Source organism: Lepus europaeus, chromosome 17, assembly GCF_033115175.1.
Source record: "Lepus europaeus isolate LE1 chromosome 17, mLepTim1.pri, whole genome shotgun sequence".
NCBI lineage: Eukaryota > Metazoa > Chordata > Mammalia > Lagomorpha > Leporidae > Lepus > Lepus europaeus.
In genome coordinates this window covers 28,962,211-28,974,505 of record NC_084843.1, presented here as the reverse complement: position 1 = coordinate 28,974,505, position 12,295 = coordinate 28,962,211, and positions in this window count along the sequence as shown.

Sequence of the window (12,295 nt, the reverse complement as noted above, 5' to 3'; positions counted from 1 at the left end):
AATGTCCAAAAAGAATTTCAGAAAATAAGTGTGATAGCCAATTTTAAAAACTCCAAATGAGGTGAGAGTTTGTCCTAAAAGTTTAAGATGGTGGTTAAGATGTCCACATGCCATATTAGATTATCTAGGTTTGACACCTGCCTCTGGCTCCTGATCCCAGCATCCTTCTAATGCAGACCCTGGGAGACAGTGGTGATGGCTCAAGTCATTGGGTCCCTGCCACACATGGCGGAGATCTGGATTGAGTTCCCCACACTCAGATTTAGCCCTATTCAGGGCCATTGCAGGTTTTTAGGGAGTGAATTAGTGGATGGGAGTAATCTTATTCTCTTGACTTCCTCTGGCTCTCAAAATAATTTTTTAAAAAAAAATCAATAAAAGTTTTTGCAGTTGAGAAAATCTTTTTAGAAACCAAAGTGGTTTTAGAAACCAAAAATAAGAAAGACTTTTTTTTAAATTAAAGGATCAATTCTGGAAATAAGAGAGAACAAAAGAAAATTGACAGAAGAAAAGGAAATAATCAATAAATAAAAACTACTCAACAAGGGAATGAATGTTTCTAGATTGAAAGGGTCCATGAAGTATCCTTGAGGATGAATGTAAATGTACCCATACAAGAGCACATCTTTGTGAAATTTTGGGAAACTGAGGACAAGGAAAATATCTCAAAAATATTTTTTTCTGATAAGACTAAAACAAAACAGGCTTCTCCAAGAAGATGGAAATAAACCAACAAAGAGGAGCACAAAGCACCCGAAAATAGAGAATCCAACAAAGGAGAGAAGCAAGAATGGTGCTAAAGAAAATGCCCAGGATGAGAGCCACACAGTAGGTTTACAGAGCATTAGTCCAGGTGGGGGCAGGTGAAAGGATCCAGGAGAGATTCTTTCAAGAAAATGAAGTTGGATCACTAGGTTCCTAAATCTGTATATATGAAATACGTGAAACTTGAATACCATAGATAAAAAAGAAAAGAAAATGAAATTGGTCAATGACCCAGTGGGATCAAGTATATTAAGAAGAGATGGAGACCACTGATGGGGAGGTTGGACTGAATTAATGATAGGAACACAGAAAATGCTGAGAAAATAAAAGACCGTTATTGGATCTGGAACAAACAAGAAATTGTGCAAGAGAGAAATCATGGTTGTATTACATGGCTCGTGTGAGCAATATTTACAGTCCTGGCAATACAGTGAGTATTGATACAATCAAGATTACAACACAACTGTATTGGCTGTACAGAGAAAGTGAAGCATGCAAGTGCCTGTGTGAATGAAGAAGAAGAAGAAATTCTCACCTTCCATGGTAGGAAGAAATAAATATGTATTAAAGAACTGAAATTAATAAGTAGACATAGAAGCATATCATTTATGGAGAGAAATGCTTGAGTCAGCTACAAAGATTGGAAAGTGGTTGGCTCCAAGGAGCAGAAATGGATGAGGAGAGGAGGATGGAGAACTGCTATTTTTAAAACATACCTTATATCACCGTGGATATAAGGAGTCTTTAAGGATTGGGGAGCTGTAAAACTCAGTACCACAGAAAAGGTTTCCAAAATTCTAACTTTTTTCTTGAATGCTCACATTATATCATTGGAACAACTTTGCGAGTGTTTCCTTGAAGTAACAATCTTTTTACCTTAACAAAATTGAAGAAAATGTCTGGTAAATACCCAGTGTTTCCCATCAGTCATTGTTTCAAGTCAAAATGACATGATGGGGAAAACGTGGTTAATTGAGCTTGAAACTAAAATGATCACTTTAATGCTTTTCCTCAAAACAACCATAATTCTTTAATGGGTAGCAAAAATGCATCAGGTACACTTAGTCCATTTCATGACACAAAAGTTTAAAAAGTTGTTCTCAAGAGTAAAGATTGGATATAACTGATGTTTACTTCTTTAAAAAGAATATCTTAAATGTAATTGACTTGCTGTCTGAGTACACAGTATTGAAGATACAATGACCACTGGCACAGTTTGGTGCTGCTGCCTTGATTTCTGTTAAGGTACAGAGAACATAGCATTGCTTTCAGACCAAACAGTATAAATATCAACAGGATGGTAAAACTGGTAAAGGGACAATTAGTATAATTATGAGAATCATTTTGGCCCCATGGAGGCCCTGGAACTTTCTTGGGGTAACCTCAAGTATTTGTGGATCATTGACGATCTCTCATTAAATGCCTCTGCTGAAGTCGGGTATCTAGTAAGTAGTGGGATGAACTCTGAAACTAGCATACATTAGCTTCTAGTCTTATAATTTCTGTTACACCACAGTATGCAACATGAGTGATACAGATATAAAGTATAATGATAACACATTTAAAACCAAATCATTAAATTTCTACCAGAGGCTTAGTTTAAAAGTGATTAATGCTCATCAACCTGGCCTACTCATTTTAAATCATCTGACTCAGATCATGAAGACAGCTTAAACAGATGTGCTAAAAACCATGGAAGATATGCTAAGCATCTAGAAGTCTAAAGAGATGAGACTGACAACCATTCCACAGACTGAAAATAACAAACTTAAGACCTATTGCATTATATTTGGTTGAAACGATTTCATGGACCTGAAACCACAGGTCTTAAAAGTAGGCAAAATCTAAGAGAAAACCTAGTCCATCAGCTGGTCCTGTACTAGACCCATTGAACAGCATCTGGCACAGGTGGAACAGATCTAGAGAGGAGGGGCTTACCCTTCCCAAGACATCTTAGAACAGCTCACGTTATTTGGACCTGACCTTGGTCCTTCTCCCTCCCCCTCTACAACCATACTCTCATTCCCTCATAATTTAACCGCTTTATTCAGTCCTCTGGAGCAATAAGAAATAGGTCTACTTCCTCTGTTGTGCAATATTGTATTTTTTTCAAAGTTTTCATTAACATATTTTATTTGGGAGGCAAAGAGAGAGAGAGAGAGAGAGAGAGAGAGAGAGAGAGAGAGAGAGAGAGATGGATAGCAGATCTCCCATCTACTGGTTGACTTCCTAAATGCCTGTAGTGACAAAGGCTTGGCCAAGCTGAAAACAAGAGCCAGGAACCCAATCCAGGTCTCCCACATGAATGGAAGGGACCCAGCTACCTGAGTAACAACTTGCTGCATCCTAGGGTACAGGGTTAGCAGGAAGCTTTAATCAGAAGCAGAGCTGTAACTTGAACCCAGGAAGCCTACTGTGGGATGTGGGCATCCCTCAGTGTTTTAACTTGTAGTCCAAAATCTTGCCTCATATTTTTCATTAGCTACCAAGTGCTCTTTTATATCTTCCCTTTTTCAGCCTGAAAGTTCTCAATTTTTTTTTCAATTTTTTTTTTGTCTGATCCATTCCACTTTGGTTTGCCTGTGGCTTTGTGTCTATTTTTCACTCATTCTTCCAGGCCTTGCTCTCTGTCCTGCCTCCTCCGTGCAGTGCTCCTGGGTTAGCCTTCCCTTCTCTACTGAGGGAGCCCTTGTTCTGTTCCAGGCCCTATGAATTAGAGATCCTTAACAGTTCTATACACAGCTGTAGCCATCACTTCAGTCAAGAAAAGCAAATGTTCTCTCATCCTGAAAATGCCTTCATAACCCTTTACAGTTGTGTGTGTGTGTGTGTGTGTGTGTGTGTGTGTGAGAGAGAGAGAGAGAGAGAGAGAGAGAGAGAGAGAGAGGTAAGAATGTAGGGAGAGAAAGAGAGAGAAAGAAAGGAAGGAGGGAGGAAGGAAGGAAGGTACCTACCTTCCATCTGTTAGTTCACTTCCCAAATGGCTTCAATGGTCTGGGGTGGGCCAGGCCAAAGCAAGGAGCCAGGAACTCCATCCAGGTCACAGTGAGCATCTTTTAATGGATGGCAATTTTATATTTTCACATCGTAATTTTAAAGGCTGCACAGTATTCCAACTGACCTGAATGTACACAATACACAATATCCTGCTTTATATTCATGGAATTTTTTTTTTACTTCTAATATATGGCTTAGCGTCATAATACTTTTTAAAAAACATATTTTTTAAATATTTTATTTTATTTTACTTAAAAAGCAGAGCTAGAAACAGAGACAGAAATGGAGAGAAAGAGGTTTTCCATCCACTGCTTCACTCCCCAATGGCCACAACGATGGGGCTGGGCCAGGCTGAAGCCAAGAGCAAGGAGCTTCATCTGGGTCTCCCACTTGGGTGCAGGGGCCCAAGCACTTGGGCCATCTTCTGCCACTTTCCCAGGCACATTAGCAGGGAGTTGGATTAGAAATGGAGCAGCCAGGACTTGAATTGGCACCAGTTCTCATATTATTGTTAGACTCAGGTAAGGGCTCCTTGGGCCTCAACTTAGGATGGTGATGCCAGGAATAGGAAAGGCACAAGCTCAGAGGGTTTTTGGAGAGGAATCAATAGTATGTAATCACTGGATCTGTGAGATGCAGAGGGCAGGAGGCCAAGGTGATGCTGAGGTTTGTAGCTGGAGTGACAGAGAGGGAAGCTCTTGCAATGCTGAAATAGCATCAGGAAAAAGAGAAGCAGATTCTAGAAACCATAATTGCCTTGTGGAATATGCATGGGAATAGATATATTGACATGGAAATACACTCAGTGGACAGTTGGGAATATGGATCTGGTGTTTGGAAGAAACACAGAGATGGGCTTTATGGAGTTCAGAGTGCAGCTGGGGAGAAAACTGATGGCTCAAGAAGTTTTGGAGTCAGAAGTCTGAAGCAGTTGTTAGTTGTGGAGTAGCAACACTCAACAGATAGAAAGTGGACAGAGGGGAGCAGGTGTTTGGTGCAGTAGTTAACCTGCCCCGGGGGCACCCACATCCCATATCAGAGTGCCTGGTTTGAGTCCCAACTTGTCTACTTTCAATCCAGCTACCTGATAACATGCATCCTAGGGGACAGCAAGTGATGGCTCGAGTACTTGGGTTCTTGCTACCTACATGGATGACCAAGATGGAGTTCCAGGATCCTGGCTTCAGCTTGGTCCAGCCTTGGCGGTTGCAGCCATTTGGGAATTGAACCAGTGGGTGTAAGATTGATCTCTCTCTCTCTAAAATAAAATGCAAATAAATAGATTCATAAAAAGTGGTCAAAAAAAAAAGTTAGGAAAACCCATTAAGAAGTATTAGAAGGGGGCCAGCAATGTGGCAAAGTCAGTTAATCGTCCTCCTGTGGCGCTGGCATCCCATATGGGCGCCAGTTCTAGTCCCAGCTGCTCCTCTTCCAATCCAGCTCTCTGCTATGGCCTGGGAAAGTAGTAGAAGATGGCCCAAGTGCTTGGACCCCTACACTCACGTGGGAGACCCAGAAGAAGCTCCTGGCTCCTGGCTTCAGATCGGCTCAGCTCTGGCCATTGGAGCCATTTGAGGAGTGAACCAGTGGATCGAAGACTTTTCTCTCATCTCTTCCCTCACACTGTCTGTAACACTACCTCTCAAATAAATGAAATGTAAAAAAAAAAAAAAAAAAAGTATTAGAAGGGGCTGACGTTGTGCTGTAACAGGTAAAGCCACCTCCTGCAATGCCAGCATCTCATATGGGTGCTAGCCCCCACCTGTCCCCTCTCTGCTCTGCCGTTTGCCCACCACAGCTGCCTCTCTGAAACCAGGGCCAATCATGTTCTTTCCTGATTGGAACGTCTGCAGAAGCTGGGCTGCACCCTCCATGCGGGCCCACAGCCGCCTTGCCACATTCCCTGCCTCCCCACCTCACACACTTCCTGCTCCAGCCCTGCAGCCAGGCAGATCCTGAACACTTTGGGATTTCTGTGCCTTCACTCCCCCTCTCCTTAGGGCAGGGTTTGTCACAGTCTGCAGCCCTTCAGACTCCTTTGGGGATGCATGCAGTCCACATCAATGGGTTGGAGTCCCAGCTCCTCCAGTTCAGACCCAGCTTCCTGCTAACGTGCAGCCTTGGAGGCAGCAGATGACAGCTGTCGAGTCCCTCCTGCCATCCACGTGGGAGGCCCCAGGAGACTGGGATTGCGTCCCAGCCTCCTGGCTTTCTCCTGGCCAGCCCTGGCTGTTGCTGGCATTTGGGGGGTGAAGCAGCGAATGGAAGATGTCTCCATCTCCCTCTTCCTCTCTCATTGCCTTTCAGATTACACTAAGGTGACTTGTGCTCTCCGCGTGCCCACCCCGCTGTCTGTTCTGCTGACTCTCGGCCCCTCTCCCTGCTCCCCGGCGGCTGTTTGCAGTGAGCTCTGCCTGGTGGCCTGTCCCGGTCAGCCAGGGCCACAGGGCCTCCAAGGCCACTGTGGAACCAGAGGCGCAGGGGAGGGAACCGCAGGGGGAGGCCGGGCAGAGAGCGAGGCCACAGCCCTGTCTGCGGCTGCCCCGCAGAGAAGCCGGGGCCCTCTGCGGGGAAGGAACCTGCTCTCCACTGCGGTGCACGTGAAACCCCGACCCACTAGTGCGCCCGCACTTCCCCATGCCCGGGGAGGGCAGACTGAGGGCTGGGAGAGGAGCGCCTGAGGCAGACGCCCTGGAAGGAAAACTGCCACCAGGGCCCGGGGCTTCACAGGAGCGGGAGGCTGGAACGATCGCGCCTCCTGATTGGAGCAGACGGAATCAGACAAGCTTGGCGGCTGCTGATTGGCTCCGCCGGGTCAGGCGCTGTTGGCTGGCTTGTGTGTCAGTAGCTTGCAGGACCTGGGTCTGTGACCGACAGTAACCCCGGTGGGAGGGGCGGGGCGCGCGCCTGTCCTCAGGCTCCTGCTGGCCACCAGCCAGGCTCAGACAGGCCCGCCCTCAGCAGAGGGGGCTGGGCGAGAGCCGGGCAGGCGGTGGCTTGGGGATGTTCAGCTGGAGCTGAGTGCTGCGTGCCCACCCGCCTGGCTGCCGCTGGCCCATGGCTTCCACACAGAGTCGCTGGCTTTGTGCTCTGAGCCTTGCATGTTTGGGAGAGTTTGGTGTGGATCTGCGTGAGGACAGAGGTGTTGGAGGTGGCTGGGGGCGTGGTGTTATGGCCACGTGGGTGGCTGTAGTGGCTGTGCCCAAGTGACCACAGGGAGGGGGTTCATGGCCTTGCCTGGCCTGCCCCGGCTCCCTAGGCCCTATGGTGAAAAAGGCGAAAGTGGACGTTTTGGCCCTGGGAGACCCTTTCTGGCAGAGGTGGCATGTGGCCACCCTCTACCCCAGGGAGAAGGGCATTCTGGGGACCAGCGTTCGTGGACATAGGGAGGAGAAAGGGACAGATGTGTCCACATGAAGGAGCAGAGGTGACCTGGTGTGTTGCTGGTGTGGTGCCAGTGGGGTCAGCCCCTGTGGAAACATTAAACACAGAATAACCCTGTGTCCCAGCTTTCCACGCCTAGGTAGAAACCCTAATGAGTTGCAGACAGGTGTCCATAGCAGCACTGTTCACAGTAGCGAAAAGGTGGTGAGAACTCAAATGGTCATCAGTGGATGAACTTGTAAACCACCACCCGTTTTACCAGCATACACTGAGGTAGCAGGAGGCAATTAGAGCATGCCTAGTGGTGTCCAGTGACAAGTGGGGAGAGATGAGGAATTGCTATTGAATGTGTTCAGGGATTTCCTTCAGATGAAGAAAATGTTTTGCTACCAGAAGTAGTGACTGCACAATCTAGTGAATGTTACTGAATACCACAGAAGTGTTCACTTTTGTGCTGTGTGTTTCAGATCCATTAAAATGTGTGTTTGTGCAACAGTAAACCCACTGAAAGATGGTCCTCTGATGTCCAGAATTCTCTAAGGGATGAGAATACAGACAGGATCATTCTGGGCCCTCCATGCCTTCATGTTCACTTTCTTTGTTCATTTCCTCTGTTTGTTCGCCGGGGGTTTTTAAAGCCTTGCCTGGCCCTGGCTGCTCACTGCTCCCTACGGGAAATGGCTCAGAGGGAGAGGCCCTTTTGGCTGCTCTGAGAAGGTCCTGGCCTGAGCAGAGAACTCTGAGTCAGCAGGCCCACACTGAGCCCTTGTGAGCCCTCTGTGAGGCAGGCTGGGCAGGTCTCGGTGGGGGTGGGGCTGACTGGGGTCCTCACAGGGGTTTGGCTTCTGGCCCCAGAAAGCCTAGTTAGCTCTTTTGAGCCTGGGATTAGGGACTCTGGCATTTCCCCAAAGTCAGTTTATAAGAATCAGCATTTTGACTGTGACACAGAAAGCTGTGATACAGGGTACAGGATAGAACTGCCACTCCCTGTGACATTTCACAAAGAATAGTACAGACAAAATTTAAAACAAGACGTGAGATCTTTACATGTTTCCATTGAGTACTGGCTATTTAAGTATACAGAGGTGTTTCTGAGAAAGAATGCCCTTGATGGGCTCAAGCTTTACAGATGGGTGGAGTATGGTTTGACAAGTAAAGAGGAAGTCAAGTCTGTGCATATGCTTAATTACAGAGTTTAAATCCCAGGTGAATGTTGAGATGTGTTATAAATCGGGTCTTCCAGACCATAAAAGGATCCACAGTTTATGCATAAATTAATCTCTCTGCCATTGCTACCCAAGGGGGAGCCACACCAACAGGCTTTGCCTCTGAGTGTTACTGAGTGTCACTGGGCATGTACTTGGATGTATGAGAGATGTAGGCTTCACTGGTTTGTTGTCTACTGCACCCTCAGGAGAGTCAGCTGGTAGGAGTATAATTCTGGAGCCAGATCACAGCACAGAGCTCATTCCCTAACAGCTTTCTTTTTTTTTTCTTAAAGATTTATTTATTCGAAAGTCAGAGTTACATAGAGAGAGGAGAGGCAGAGAGAGAGAGAGAGAGAGAGAGAGAGAGGTCTTCCATCCACTGGGTCACTCCCCAACTGGCCCCAATGGCCGGAGCTGCGCCGATCTGAAGCCAGGAGCCAGGAGCTTCTGGGTCTCCCACGCGAGTGCAGGGGCCCAAGGACTTGGGCCATCTTCTACTGCTTTCCCAGGCCATAGCAGAGCTGGATCGGAAGTGGAGCAGCCACGTCTCGAACCAGTGCCCATATGGGATGCCGGCACTGCAGGCCAGGGCGTTAACCCGCTGTGCCACAGTGTTGGCCCCCCAACAGCTTTCTAAACTCTGAGGGAACTCACGTACATCAGCAGTAAAAATGTGACAGCAATAGCACCTGCTGCAGATACAGTGATAATGCAGTGTCCAGCAGCACTTGGCACAGTGCCTGGCTGTGGTAGCTGTCCCTTATTGTTACTGTGGCACCTACAGGTCCAGTGGACTCAGGACATGGATTTCCTGCTCCAAAGGAAGTAAGAAGCGTGATTTCTGCTTATGCAGTGCCCTAGTCCCTTTAACTAGTGTGGAATGTGGTATCTGGATTTTTCCAAGTACCATAATTTAGCATGGCAAAGCTGTCATCTTCGGTTCCAGATTATAGCAGCTGCCTTTTCTCTTGTGGCTGATCTTTGTCCCCTTCAAGTTTCAGACTTGAGTCCATATCAATATATAATTAATATGAAATGCTCCCTTTAATCATGTAATATAATTAATCATTGCTTCCTTAATACATTTGGGTTTGAATCTCAGCTGCAACTAGTGTTAAAAACAATTGAAATATAGAACATTTTTCTCATGTATTTTTATTGATCCATAATTTATATAGCATAAAATCTATTGTTTCAAGTATATGATTCATTCATTTTTGATATAGTCACAAAGGCATGCCACCATTACCACAGTAGAATTTTAGGACATTTTCATTACTTTCCACAAAATTGACTTCCATTAGTAACCACACCCCTTTTTCTCTTCTGCTATCCTACTATCTGCTTGTGTCTCCAGACACAAAGAAATAGAGTCATATGATATGTGATCTTTTGTGTCTGACTGCTTTGCCTTAGAATAATGATTTCATGGTATATCCATATTATAGATCAGTGCTTCATGCTTTTTTACTAAATGTAGGAATATACTATATTCATACAAAGCTAAATACACGAATATACTATATTGCTTTCGTTTTTAGTTTTTGATTAACATGTACTACTTATACATTTTATGCAATAAAATGCAATATTTTAGCATGTATAAGCAACATAAACCAGTCAATCTAGACAATCAGCATCTCCGTACCTTGTCTTTTTATTTGTAGCCTAACAGCTCTTCTGTTCTGGTTCTTCATGTAGTATTTATTTATAATACACTATTGTGATTGAGCACTAGGACTTAACACTTCTGTCTGTGTTTAGGTGCCCTTTGTCTAACCTCTCTCCAGCCCCTTCCCTTCATCTGGTCATCACTATTCCAAGTTCAGATTGATCATTTTTTTAAATTTCCACATATGAGAGAGAACATGCAGTTTTGGTCTTTCGTGTGTGGCTTATTTCACATAACATTATGACGGTCAGTTCCATCCCTTTTGCTGCAAATGTCAGGATTTCATTACTTTGTGTGGCTAAATAATGTTCCATTTCCATGTGGAAAATATACCACATTTTCTTTATTCATTCATTAATTGATGACATCTAGGTTGGATCCATGTCTTGGCTATGGTGAATATGCTGCAATGAATATGGAAGTGCAAGTATCTCTTTGATATGCTAGTTTCATTTCCTTCAAATATATCCCCAAAAGTGGGATAGCTGGGTTGTATGTTGGCTCTATTTTTAGTGTTTTGAGGAACCTGTATACCGTTATCCATAATGACTATACTGATTTCCTTCCCATTAAGTGCGTAAGGGTTCCTTTTTTTCCACATCCTCACTGCTAGTGAATTCTTTGTCTTTTTATAATCAGGATGATTTAGTCATCCTGACTGAAGTGTGCTTTTGATTTTCATTTCCTTGATGGCTAATACTATAATTTGAATATGATTTGGTTCCCCAATTTACTGCAGACAGTAAGTCCCAAAGTCATAGACGATAGCATTAACAGAATGGAGGCATGATCCTATTGTGATATCTAGAGTTGAGTCTAGTGAAAGGTCTGTTGGTCATTACAGTGTGCCCTTGGAGGGTAGTTTTTATGAGAAGGTCAGATGTATCAGCGTGGCTTGGACCAGCCATTGTTTCTGATTCTGCACATGTTCCACCACTCACCACCCTCAACGGATACCAGACCAACAAGGCTACCTGATCTTAAAACTGTGAACCTCTAAAACTGCAAGCTGACATAATCCTTCCTTCATAAATAGCCTATATCAGGTACTTAGTTGTAATGAAAAGTTAAGTAATATAGTAAATGATAATGAGCATTTTAAAGTATATTTATTGGCCATTGTATTTCTTCTTTTCAGACATCTCTATTTAGGTTCTTTACCCATTTCTTGATGGCTACATTATGTTGATTCATCTGGATATTTATATTGTTTCTACTTTTTGGATAATTTATAGAATACAGCTAGGAACATTTATAAACACATTTTTGTTTGACCCAGTGTTTCCAGTTCTCTTGGGTGTGTGCATAGAACTCAAATTGCTAATAGAACCTCCATGTTTTTCACATTGTGATTCTCTCCCAACGAAACTGCCTCTGCACCATTTTTTTATTCCTACTCACATTATGTGCAGATTCCTGTTTCTCTACATCCTCAGTAACACTTGTTATTATCTTTAGAAAAATTACACACATCCTAGTGGATATGAAATAGTATTTCAGGCCGGTGCCGCGGCTCAATAGGCTAATCCTCCACCTGCAGTGCCGGTACCCCGGGTTCTAGTCCCAGTCGGGGTGCCGGATTCTGTCCCGGTTGCCCCTCTTCCAGGCCAGCTCTCTGCTGTGGCCCGGGAAGGCAGTGGAGGATGGCCCAAGTGCTTGGGCCCTGCACCCCATGGGAGACCAGGAGAAACACCTGGCTCCTGGCTTCGGATCAGCACCGTGTGCCGGCTGCAGCGTGCCGGCCATAGCAGCCACTGGGGAGTGAACCAACAGACAAAGGAAGACCTTTCTCTCTGTCTCTCTCTCACTGTCCACTCTGCCTGTCAAAAAAAAAAAAAAATAGTATTTCATTATGGTTCTGCTTGGTATTTCTTTAATGGCTAACAATGTTGAACATTGACTTAATGTGCTTGTTGATCATTTATCTTCTTTAGAGAAATACCTACTGAAATACTTCATCTATTTTTAAATTGGGTTATTTGTCATTTTATTGTTGAGTTTTAAAAGTTCCTTTTATAATCTGGGTACTAATTCCTTAAGTATATCATTTGTAAATAATATTTTCTTTTTTTTTTTTTTTTTACAGACAGAGTGGATAGTAAGAGAGAGAGAGAGACAGAGAGAAAGGTCTTCCTTTGCCGTTGGTTCACCCTCCAATGGCCGCTGTGGCCGGCGCATGGTGCTGATCCGAAGCCAGGAGCCAGGTGCTTCTCCTGGTCTCCCATGTGGGTGCAGGGCCCAAGGACTTGGGCCATCCTCCACTGCCTTC